General features: G+C 36.4%; 1 long non-coding RNA gene across 2 annotated transcripts in view; it reads left to right on the top strand.

The window, feature by feature from the left end:
* Positions 1-5,619, top strand: part of LOC109027283 (uncharacterized) — a 464,512-nt gene extending 458,893 nt beyond the window's left edge. The window contains exon 8 of one of the 2 annotated variants that reach the window (XR_010134090.1): positions 1,475-5,619. This is a non-coding gene — a long non-coding RNA (uncharacterized lncRNA). The remainder of the gene's footprint in view (positions 1-1,474) is intronic. The other variant, XR_008680885.1, reaches the window with a different exon arrangement.
* The last annotated feature ends 6,910 nt before the right edge of the window (positions 5,620-12,529 follow it).

Below are 12,529 nucleotides of genomic sequence, written 5' to 3'. Positions count from 1 at the left end.
CTGGCTCATTCAGATGTGGACAATCATTTCCATTGGTGAAACCAGACAGAAAAGGGTTTCCTCCTCAAGGCAAAAGAAGTTTGTCTGCAGATTCACCAGGCAGCTGAGATCTGGTTCTAGAGATTTTAAGTGTTTTGAATGAGCCTAAAGTCTGGGTCTACCTGACTTGATGCTCACAATTACAACAGCAAACAATTATTATCATTGAGTAACATTGCTGGAATGTTAGATGGTGTGATAATAATTAATGAACATTGGAGCCCCTGCCATGTACCATTTACTCTGTTAGACACTGCAGCAATAGTGACAAACAGAGTAGACATAGTCCCTGCCCTCATGATTCATTCTAGATGGTAAGACAGGCATCTATTTGTCCTCAGATCTCCCCATTTAGACATACTGGCAATAACTCAAGGTTTTTCTGACTTCAGCCGGACGTGTGCACTGCCCCACATTCAAGGTGGGGATGGGGGCAGCATGAAGGATGCAGAGGAAAAGATCAATAGGCCTAAAGCGATTTCTGATATTCCCTACTATTTTTATAACCTTTCCTATTTAATGACACCATTCTCCTGTTAATCCTAACTGAACTGAAATCAACAGTGTTGCATTCCTTCTACTGCCCATGTGTCAGTGTCAGCAAAGGCCTCTTACATCAAGGCCTCGTAGCCTCCATCAGAGCAACCTGTGTGACCCATCCTCTGATTAAAGGACACCCTAGGGAGAGCACAAATGGTGTTTTTCACCACCAAACCCAGAGTGCTGAGATATACTTGTTTACCCTAGCAGTGTTTATCTTTGAACCGTGTTAGGTTGATTTGGGATACAGGTTTCCTTTCTTCCCTCCTTTGATCAGCTAGGGAAAAAAAATGGATTTTGGTCAAGATAATAAGCTAGGTAAATTCTATAAAACAGAGTAAAACATTCAGTGTGTAAACATGATCATAGACCCAATATTTTGGATCCAAAAAGAAAAAGAAAAAAAAAAGAATGGTTTAGTTTGTTTCTGTTTCTGTGACTTTACACATGGGGTCTTTTGGGATCTCCATTTATAAGAGTAATGAATCAAAAATTTCTCAGTGCTCTACTGCAGTGAAGCCTTCGTATGGTGGGTGTTATCTAGAGACCCAGATATTTTCAGTGAGCATTTCAATACGTGAAATAGAAGGTGATCAGTGAGCAGTGAGGACTGTTATAATGAAAACATCATTTAAAATGAAGGCTTTAACATCTGTTTCACTTTCTAATTACAAATCCAACACTCCCTCCTGACACCCAATCTCGTCATTACCACTATAAATCACAATCATAAAAAAGTTAAAAAACCAAGTGATTTACATGGTTTTATGTGCTTTGTGTTCAGAATCACATGCATGCTTTAATTATGTTCCTATTATGTACCAGATGAAGTCAGGTAGAGTGGAAGAAAAAATATATAGCTCTTAAACTAACCATGCTTTGGTTTCTCCCATAGATTTTCACCGAAGTCTCATGTAAACAGAAGTGGTCTTGGGAGGAGGGAAACAAACAAACAAACAAATAAAACCCAGAAAAGAAGAAATCAACTTCAGAAATGTCTTTCAGACATTTACCAATAAATATTTACTGAAAACCTATTGTGCGGCAAGCCTGGTACTGGCTTCATATGACAAAGTATTAAACTAAACAGATACTCATAGAGCTAACAGCCTAATACTTGAAAAAGATATTTTTTAAATGACTCCACACGTAAATATATAATTACCACCATGATGCTTCCATGAAGAAAAACTGCAACATTCTGTGATGATGAAATTTTCAATAAAAATTGCAAGAATATGACAAAACCCTTAGGAGACAGTAAAAAGGCCACTTGAAGCATTCTTTGACAGACTTTTACAAACACAAGCAAGGTCATGTTTCCAGGGTTTTTCAATTTCTAAAAAATTGGTAATTAAAAACAGAAAACATCTAGGGTAATTTAAAAAGAATGTTAAAGATGTAATTTATGATTTAAATTTCTAAAATTTCTAAGAAATGAGAAAAATCTGTCATTCATATGTCAGCTTTTATACCAAGAAATGATATGTCTAATGTTGACTACTACAGAAGAGTCTGATATGCAGAAACAGAGCCATGGATTGTCTCGAACTTGATGATACAATGAGGATTCAGACAAGAACTGGAGCAAATACATCTCAAATCCAGTACAGGGTTACACTAATTTCTTGGAGAGAAGGAAATTATCATCAAAATAACATGATAGGGATATGTTTATATTTTATGTCATAGTTTGACATTTCATGTACATTTATAAATACATGTATGCTACATATATTACATATTAAACATACTGCTTAGCCTAAGTCTATAATATGCTGTATTGTTATAAGATAGGCTATGTTACTGTAACAAACAATTCCGGAGTCTAACTCGTTGAAAACACACTTATGCAACGTGTTTATTTTGGTTCAGGGAGCCTTAGTTCCATGTTGTCCTCACTTAAGAACTCACAATGATGGAGGCTCCACAGGCTGAAATTTTTCTGATGGCCGTGGTAGTGGGAAGGCTGATGACAAATCCCTCACTGTTTCGCAAATATTTCCATTTAGATGTTCACAGCATTTCATTTGCTAGAGCAATTTATGTTCACTCAAATTTCATTGATTAAAACAAGTGATATGACCATTACTGGACTAATCCTTCCCTTTGCCCAAAAATAGAGGCACCAGCTCTTTTTTTTTCTACTTCATAAAACACATATGGAATATTTAATATACATAACATCATATACAACATGAGCATATTCTATTTTATCATCTGTTTCATGTTATTAGATATTAATACCTGCACTAGGTTCACCTGAGATCTATGATTAAGCTATTGATGCTTAAATCAGTCAAATACCATAAAGAGCCTTTGCCTTCCACCTGTTTCATAAGTGGTATCTAAACAGGTGAACATTGCTCACTTCTATGTGAACACATAAGGCCTTATGCCTACTAAGTAGAAATGGAAATATTGAAGACATTTTTGAAAGAGTGGAATGGTTCCCAAAAACTCCATTCATGCCAGTCACTGGGACGTGACATATTGTGAGTTTGCAAGATGGAGTTACTGATTGAGAGTCTGCCATTACAGAAATCTACAAGAGCAGAATTGGATGTGAGGTTAAGCCAAACCAATGAAGTCTGATTAACATTAACTCAATCTGTGTTCATTAAAAATGGTGGTTTCCCTAAAAATAGTATGTTATGAAGGTATTAATCAATGGTCAGTCAGAAACAAATATTTTCTCAATGTGTTTTACAAAGAATAAAGCATTTTAGCTTTCATTTGCAAGGAGTTAAAAATTCTTTTCATAGAGGACTTCTTTCATGTATACAAAGTATTTTTGCTTATAAATCTGTATTTTAAAGATTACATATTGTGCCCAATAGCTCTTGCCCCCTTCTTCTTCAAAGCACACATAAACAATACTGGTCCTAGGAAATGACAAAAGGCATCATTTTAATACTACAGCATAAATATTGAAACAATAGCTAGCTAAATGAGCACTTCAAAGAGAGTCTGAAAATTCATATTTTTATATAGTAATGTGTTTTTCTGTCATTGCAAGATATAACCCATGAATACATTTTTATTGTTCTCTATTCCTTGTCCTCCCTCTGTTTCCAGAGCTATTTGTAAAGCAACTAGTATCTTATAGCACAGAAGAAACCACAGTGTAGGAGCGTTCATTGTTACCTAATTAGAGTTAGGCATCTTTTCACTGTATTTCCCTAACCAGCTAAAAAAGTTACCTGCCTGTCTGATCTTATGACTCATAAAATCCCTTTCATACACATTAAAATTTTTATTGTGGTAAAACACACATAACATAAAATTTACCATCTTAACCATTTTAAAGGATAAATTCAGAGACATCAAAAAATTTACAATGTTGTGAAACCATCATTCCTATTCGTTTCATATTTTTTTATTGTGAAAGGAAGCCCCATATCCATGAAGCAGTCACTCCCATGCCTCCTACCCCCAGTCCCTGGCAACCACTGATCTTTCTGTCTCCATCAATTTGCCTATTCTGGATATTTCACATAAATGGAATGATATAATATGTGGCCTCTTGTGTCTGGCTTCTTTCAGTTACCATACTGTTTTCAAGGTTTTTCAATGTAGATATATCAGAAACTCATTCTTTTTATGGCTGAATAGTATATCAAATTTTGTTTATCCATTCATTGCTAATGGACTTTTGGGTTGTTTCCACTTTTGGTAATTATAAATAGTGCTGCTGTGAACATTTATGTAAAACTTGTTTGAACACCTGTATTTAATGATTTGGGGTATAACCTAGGAGTGAGACCGTTTAATCATAAGGTAATTCTGTTTAACTTTTTGAGGAACTACCAAACTGTTTTTCACAGCACATGCACAATTTTATATTCCACCAACAATATTTGAGGATTTCAGTTTCTCCACATCCTAACCAACACTCATTTTTCTTTTTTTTTTTAGTCTAGTCATCCCAGCAAGAGTGAAGTGGCCTCTCCTGTGGTTTTGATTTGCATTTCTCTAATGACTATGTTGAACATCTTTTCATGTCCTTGTTAGCCATTTGTATATCTTCTTTGGAGAAATGTCTGTTAAAGTATTCTGCTCATTTTTTCCCTTCAGTTGTTTGTCTTTTTGTTATTGAGTTGTCAGAGTTCTTTATATAATCTGGATAGTAGACATTTTTTGGATATATGATTTGAAAATATTTTCTGTCATTCTATAGGTAGTCTTTTCACTCCCTTGATGCATGAAAGTTTTAATTTGATAAAGTACAATTGATGTACAAAAGTTTTAATTTGATAAAGTACAATTAATTTTTTATTTCGTTGCTTCTACTTTTTGTGTCATATCTAAGAAACAATTGCTGAATACAAGGTTATGAATATTTCCCCCTAAGTTTTTTTCTAAGACTTTTATAGTTTTAGCTTTTATATTTATGTCTCGTATCCATTTTGAGGTAAGGGCTCAACTTTATTTTTTTGCGTATGGATACCCCGTTGTCTCAGCATCATTTGTGGAAGACACTATTCTTTCGCCATTGAATGCTTTTGGAACACTGGTCAAAAGTTAAACATGAATTGGCCAAAGATAAATGGGCTGATTTCTAGATTCTCAATTCTATTCTATTGATCTATATGTCTAGCCTTATATCATTATCACACTTTTGATTGCTAAAGGCTTTGTTGTAAGTTTTGAAAAAGCAAAGTGGGAGTTCACCAACTCTGTTCAAGATGATTTTGGTTTTGGGGGGGTTTCTTAAAATTCCATAAAAATTTTAAGACCAGCTTTTCTATACCTGCAGAAAAGCCCATTGAAATTTTGATAGTTATTGCATTAAATCTATAGATTGATTCAAGTATTGTCCTCTTAAAAATACTAAGTCTTTCAATCTATCAACATAAAATGCTTTTTCCATCACTTTCATTTTTGTTACATCAAAGAAGTTTATTTTCAAAATATTTCAAGAACTGATAGTATTATTTCTTACACAGGACAATGTTAGATATTTTGTTTTTTTATATTTTATTAGCATGTAAGTATATAATAAATACATAAAACATAATAAAATTTCTACCGAGACCATATAAATGAATTTAGATGGTTATTCCTTTTAGATAATCAAAATTTTAAAAACAATCTTTATGTTTTAATAAGAGATATAAATGAAAATGCATCTTAAGAAACTTCTGAAGCCACAAGTTTATGAATATATTTATCACATTTTATTTCTGTTATCAGGGGTGTTGTTTATTCACTTCCAAAGTGCCAACACATTACTATTCCCTTGGCAAACTTAAAAAAAAAAAGATAGACATAAAGAAATAAAAAATAGAGTCAAAATATCAGTTTAATTAGCACTATAACCTGGAACTGGGGAAATGCCTCCAATGATCATGCCTCCTAATAAGTTTCCTAAATAAAATGTATCTCCCAGAAGTTCAGAGAAACAATCTAGATTAGATGTTGCCTTTTTGCAGGCAGGCAGATGCAAGTAAAAGGGAGGAAGAGAAGAAGGGAGACAGGAAGAGAGGGAAGGAGAGGGAGAAAAAGACAAGGAGAGAGAGATCTCTAGAGATCATCATGCTCAGTTCTTTTCCATAATTCAGTGATCAAATTAGTTCTTCTTCCAGACATGAAGATTTGTTGTTGAGGGGCACAAAGAAACTTTATATCATATTTTCCTCTCCTGAGAGTTCAGTATACCTTCTCTTTCTTCTGTGGAAATATGAGGAATGGAAAACAAGTGCTTCCTTTATATTCCCCACAGTGTTCACACATCATGTAAACCAGTCATTTTTTTGACCTTGCATTGACATTTTGTTTTAATCGATGAATAAGTGTTGCACAGATATGCACTCAATCGGTTTGTAATTGATTTTTCTTATTTTATATAAGATTATATTTGATGCATTTAAGGCAAAGATCAAGCCATCACAAATTCAAATCTATGTTCTGTAACTTCTAATTTGGGCCTAGGAATGTTCATATTCTCACAATTCTTCACTGTTCCTCACCTCATTGTTCCCATATAAGAAATACCTCAAACTTTAGAACATGGTTTACTGGTTTTGAAATATGGGTACAATGCCCAAATGGTCATGTCTAGTAGGTAATCAGATACATCTTTCTGGAGCTCAGAAGAGAGAATAGAAATACAGATCAAATTTTAAGAGGCATTGGCTACCATGTTGTTACTGACGTCAAAAGACTGGAAAAGATGATTAAGTACACTGCAAGAAGGAAAGGAGAAGGAAGGAAACCAAAGAGAGAACTTTGAGATAACTCCAAAATCTAGAGGAAAGTGGAGGAAAAGGACCTGAAATTAGAGATAAGAAGCACCAGAAATGTTGGAAACAAATGAGGAAATAGAACCATGGAAACCATGTTTCTAAAAGAGAGCAGTGTCAAATACCAGAGAGGAATCATGTCAGATTAAAGCTTAAAAGCGGATGTTAGATTGGACATCTACTGATACTCATAAAGGAATAGTTTCAGTGATTAATGAGAAAATAATCCAGATTATGTGAAACTGATATCAGGTGAATGAAAGAGAAGATAGTGGGAATAATAAAAAAGTTGGAAGCTTGGCTAAAAGAGACAAACAAAGAGTGGAAGAAGGAGGTCTTTAGAAAACATATGAGTGATACTTCACCATACTTATATGCCAGGAGAAAAGAGAAATGGAGATTGAGGAGTCGAAGATGTAGGAAAGAATGGGATTATTTGCTGGAACAAGTTCTCTGAGGAAAGAGGCAGTTATGGATTCGATGCCCAGGCGGAAGGATCAATTTTAGAGAAGACACAGGTCACTCTTTGGAGATTAAAAAAGATAAGACCTTTGCAGATATAAATTTGGAGGCTCAAAGTTGAAGGGCTTCGGATAGGCTTGAGAGCCTGTTTTATTTTACTTTTTTGGTCAAATGAGATACAAACAGTTATCTAGTGAGAGAGGGTAGCCAGGGCAAGGCTATCAGAGTTGTGCAAGCTTTCAGTAGCGATGAGGACAATTAAAAAGGAAGCCTATTAAGTACATTGTTCTGAGCAATGTTAAGATGCTAATGATCTTGGAAATAATTTGGTTGATCAATTTATGCACTTGGAATCCTAATCAAGAGCAACTTTTGAGGTCCTAGCAGACTGGTTGCCAAGTGAGCAGGATAATCAAACATTAGGACACTAGATTCCATTTTTCAGTATATTTTCTTTCAAGTGAGACAGGAGGCAGATCCAGGGGAAATTATAAAAATCACATGCAAGCCAATGGAAATGAGATGTGTGAAGATTCCAGGCTCTTCGGAACTCGACTAAAGCTCCCTGATGTGGAGAGATGGGCCCAGCAAGAATTCAGAAGAATTTATTTGTTCTTGGGTCATTCCTACAGACTCTTCTTTCGGTTTTATCCATATATTTTCAGATATCCTCACATAACATTTCTTGGCTCTGGCTGCTTGACCTCACACCCTGGATTCAATTTGACCAGAGGCTTTCCATTATTTGCTCTGATTCTTCAACTTGGATTTATGGTAGGATTTGCTCTGATTCCACACAGGACAACTGCAGATTCAAGGAATGAGGTCAGGATGGAAAAGCATCGTGACTTATAGTTTGGAATAAACACCTGCACATTGCACCGTGAGGCCTAGCTGATGCCAAACCCAGGTTCTTGGGGCGTCTCCTGAAAGGCCTGAAGGATTCTTCCCAGGAGAGAGCTAAGAAAACTATGAGTATAAGTAAATGGCTGCGACTACTGGCTACTTATTGATAGCCATTTTAGTGTGCATGCATTCCAAAACATTATTCATGCTGTCATCCACATTGTGTACACATATACTTCAAGGGGTTAGGACTTACCTAACATAAATTATGGTGAAACAGTGAACTTGTAGACAACATTTCTGATGTTGCATCTCTTATTTATTTCTCTTTTTATCACAGAATTACCTACCATGAATCAAATTCTCAAATAGTCATCTATACAAATCCATGTAAACCTTCAAGCAAAGTTATAGGCAGCTTGAATTTAGCCTCTTAGGTCTTGTATAAGAAGGTGACATTGACTTTCTCCCTCTCTCTCTCTTTTTTCTTTTTTTGGAACAGGGTCTTTCTTTGTCACCCAGGCTGTAGGGCAGTGGCACAATTATGGATTACTGCAGCCTTGACCCCCTGGGCCCAATTGATCCTCCCACCTCAGCCTGCCAAGTAGCTGGAACTACAGGCACATGCCACCATGCCCAGACAATTTTTTAAATTTTCTGTAGAGTTGAGGTCTTGCTGGGTTGCCTAGGCTGGTCTCAAACTCCTGGGCTCAAGCTATCCTCCCACTTTGGCCTCCTAAAGTGCTGAGATTACAAGAAATCCTCCTACCTTGGCCTCCCAAAGTGTTGGGATCACAGGCATGAGCCACCACACCTAGCTGAGATTGACTTTCAGGAACTTAATGTACATAATATCTTTCTAAGCCAACTTCTTCCCATTCTTACACACTTTCATAAAGCACCCCAGGGCCCTTTTATTACAGACCCTGTCCATCAAGACCTATGCATCTGATATTATATTCTGCTTTCCACCTTTTGTCCTCAGCAGCAGAATCAGTGTAACAAGTCAAGGCAAGGTGAGGGGCGGTAGTGAAGATCCCTGAGAACCCAGACTGCAACTCCCAAAACAACATGGAACCACTACATTAGACTCTTCATTCTTCAGTAAGATCACATTTGCCTCCCTGTGTCAAGAAAGAGCAAAGTCAGTTCTTGGTTTAAATTTCTTTTGGTCTCTATAGTACAGTTAATCTGTATTGTATATTATTATTGAGGAGCAAACTCAAATAAACACTAACTGACCTACACTGAAACAGTGCGACAAGAGAAATTGTATATTACGGTGGTCAAGTGCTTGGCTTTTGAAGTCAGGCAGATCTGAGTTTGAAAACTGACTCCACTAAATACTGATGGTAGTTAATATCTATAAACCGTATTTTTCACATCTATAAATTGTTGATAAAATTATATTTCTCAGAAAGCACATATGAAAATTAAATGTCATGATGCCTGAATAGTCCCCAGTATGGTAAGTGGCCCATCATAATAATTTAATAGGGGTTAATATTGTTAGTTACATATTGGTAAAGTGTCTTTTAGGAAACTACCTTTTTACCTAACTAAATGGTAACTGCAATCATGGAACAAAACCATCAGGATAAGAAAACCATTCCCCATATCTAAAATAAATTCTTGCATCTACAGCATAAGAACACTTTCTCTCCTTCCTTCCTTGCTGGCAAAGGAAACTAGCTGATCACCTTCATCTATCTGTCAAATAACACTGCACACAAGCGAATTGACTGTTAACACTACTTACTCTATTCCATGCTGTTAACTCTACTTACTCCATGCTTTACAAAATAAATAAATAAATAAATCCCGTCTCATTTAACCTTTCCAGACTGGGTTTGTTTTTTAACTCCTTGATAATCTTAAGGGCTCACTTTTGAACATTCCACATTTTCTGTCTTCACTGTAAGGGTTCAAATAGATTCAGTGCCTTGCACCTGCCTGGCATTGTCATATTGTGAGAATGGCCAGGGTGGAAAATGAAGATAGGGAAGAGCTTGGGTTTTCCAGTCAGATATTTTGCTGCCTTGAAAGATAGTAATATGTTGCTGATGGCAGCTCTTAGATGCTACCAATTTGACTCTAAGATCCCTTTCATCGCCATGTAAATATCTAGTCATTTCTATTCTTACTAGCGACGTTTTTTTCTCCTCCTTAAGTTTCTTTATCCTTGAAAAGCCACATGTGGAAAATCAAGGAAAAAAGTTATTTGCTGTGATGTTGTGAAAATGTAAAATAAGGCTATTATGGCCCAAAGTACATGGTTAATTCCATCGATTTTCTATTTCATACTGTCTCTTTTTATAGCCCATCTTCTGAACATGTACTCATATAATTTGACGTCTGGACAAGATACTAACAATAATCAACATCAATGTTTTCATAGTAATGTGGAGAAAATGGTGGTGTGGTCAAAAAGATTGGAAACACTACGTTATGTCCACCTCTTGGGAACCCCTGATGTGCATTGGTTTATGAAAGCCTAAGAAGTCCAGCAGTAAATAAGACTGTTCAATTTGACTGAACATATCTTCCTCAAACTTGTATCTTAATGGAATTATTTTGGGGGATGTGTACTTACATGCGATAGAATTTGCATTCCTGTGGAACACACATGGAAATGTTGCTATTACTCAACTTTATTACTGTACACAAGGAAACTGAGAGCCAAACTGAGGCCCTTTATTTTTATTCCTTTCAAATGTTATATTCCTTCTCATGTTTGTGGAGAGGGGAAAACAGCCATATATAGGGCATTTATGCTACCTTTGCCCCGCTGATATTTCTTACTGCATTTTCAGCCAAAATGACTGAGCATGCTTTCATCTGCCTTTAACAAAGAGAAATAGCAAAAGTGTAGTCTTCTGTTTAGAGATCATTTATACCCTATTCCCTAATTTTCCCCTCCATATACTTCCTCAAGACATGTTAATGCAAATGTGTCTAGGAGAAATGTGTATTCTTTAGTAATAAGCTAGAGACTTAGTCTTTCATCCACCTTTGAACAAGTAGTTACGTAGCCACATTTACTAGTTCCAAGTCGTGCTAATATATGAGGAAATGACAAAGCATTAGGTCACCATGAAGTCATAAAATATCTGAGGAGTTGATCAATATTAATTTATGAATGCACGTATAATGTGCATATCTCATTTTTCAGCTGATGACTTCTATTACCCGGAAAGAGCCTCATGGAAGAGAATTATAAAAGTTCTTTCATGTCAGCCTTGAAATTGAAGGCCATAGAAAGCATTCATTGGAAGAAAGAGGTTACTTTTTATTATTGTGTACGACCCAGAGCAAGTGTCTTCAGTGTCTTCATTTCTTCTCTAAAGAACAACTCATTTGAAAATCACTTTGACACCCTCACATAACAGATGAGAGCAATGTACTATCAAAAACCTGAATAAGAGAAAGCTCGAGAATTGATTTTCTATGTTGCTGTGACCAATCTGCTTTTCATTAGTTCCACTGACATCAGTACTAAATATATAAAAACAAGAGTTGTGTGTGTATATTGTTTTGTATTATTTTTTGTTTTATCATAACAGCACCACCCTCCATCCCCCACCCCCCACCCCACCACGCACAAGCTGTAGCCTTCCAATGAAGGGGGAAGAAAAGAAAGAATTCTCATATTCTCCTATTTGCCCCAGACCTGAATTACTCCATTTCCTCAAGTCAGCAAATCCCCTGTACATCTGAAGCACTAAACTCAGTTCCTGAAAATATTGCCTGCTTGTTAAATCACCCACACTGGATAGGCCCTTAAAGAGCCAGACATGCCTTGAAATTTACTGCCTCAAGCCCATCCATCTTTCCAAGGCCTGCAATTTTCTTGAGTCTTTTCCCCAGACAAAAAGCTTCGGATGTTTGTCCCTGCAGAGGGCAACCAAGAGCTATGCTGCCAGTCGAACCCATCCTCGTACCCTGAAGAAACAGTGAGCAAGGATTCCTGGCTTTGGCCTTTGCGGGAACTTGACAGCTAATCCAAGTCATGTGAATGGCTTTAAGCTGACCCATCTTTTCTTTTTTAATTTAACAGTATGTGCAACTGTTTGGGAAAGACCAATTAGGCTGACCCATCATTTCTTCAAAGGCCTGATTGTTCTGATGTTTGGTCAAGCACACATACTACACGTAGATATGCCATAGAAGCCAGATTTAGATACAAATCTACAGGCGTTCTGAGTTTCTCTGCCATCCAGTCAGCTTCCCCTCTTTTTAGGTGGATGTAGTCTCATTTGGCACCTCAAAGCTTGACACAACACACCAGACTTCCTTCAGACCGTTTTACAACTGGTTTGTTTCGTTAATTAACCTCCTTTTGTGAGGTCTAATAGCCATCAGCCAGAACGATATTGGCTTCGTAGCAAAGAGTTTTA

Source organism: Gorilla gorilla, chromosome 5, assembly GCF_029281585.2.
Source record: "Gorilla gorilla gorilla isolate KB3781 chromosome 5, NHGRI_mGorGor1-v2.1_pri, whole genome shotgun sequence".
NCBI classification, from domain to species: domain Eukaryota; kingdom Metazoa; phylum Chordata; class Mammalia; order Primates; family Hominidae; genus Gorilla; species Gorilla gorilla.
Note: the sequence above shows the minus strand (reverse complement) of the source record. Positions and strands in the feature narration are given on the sequence as shown.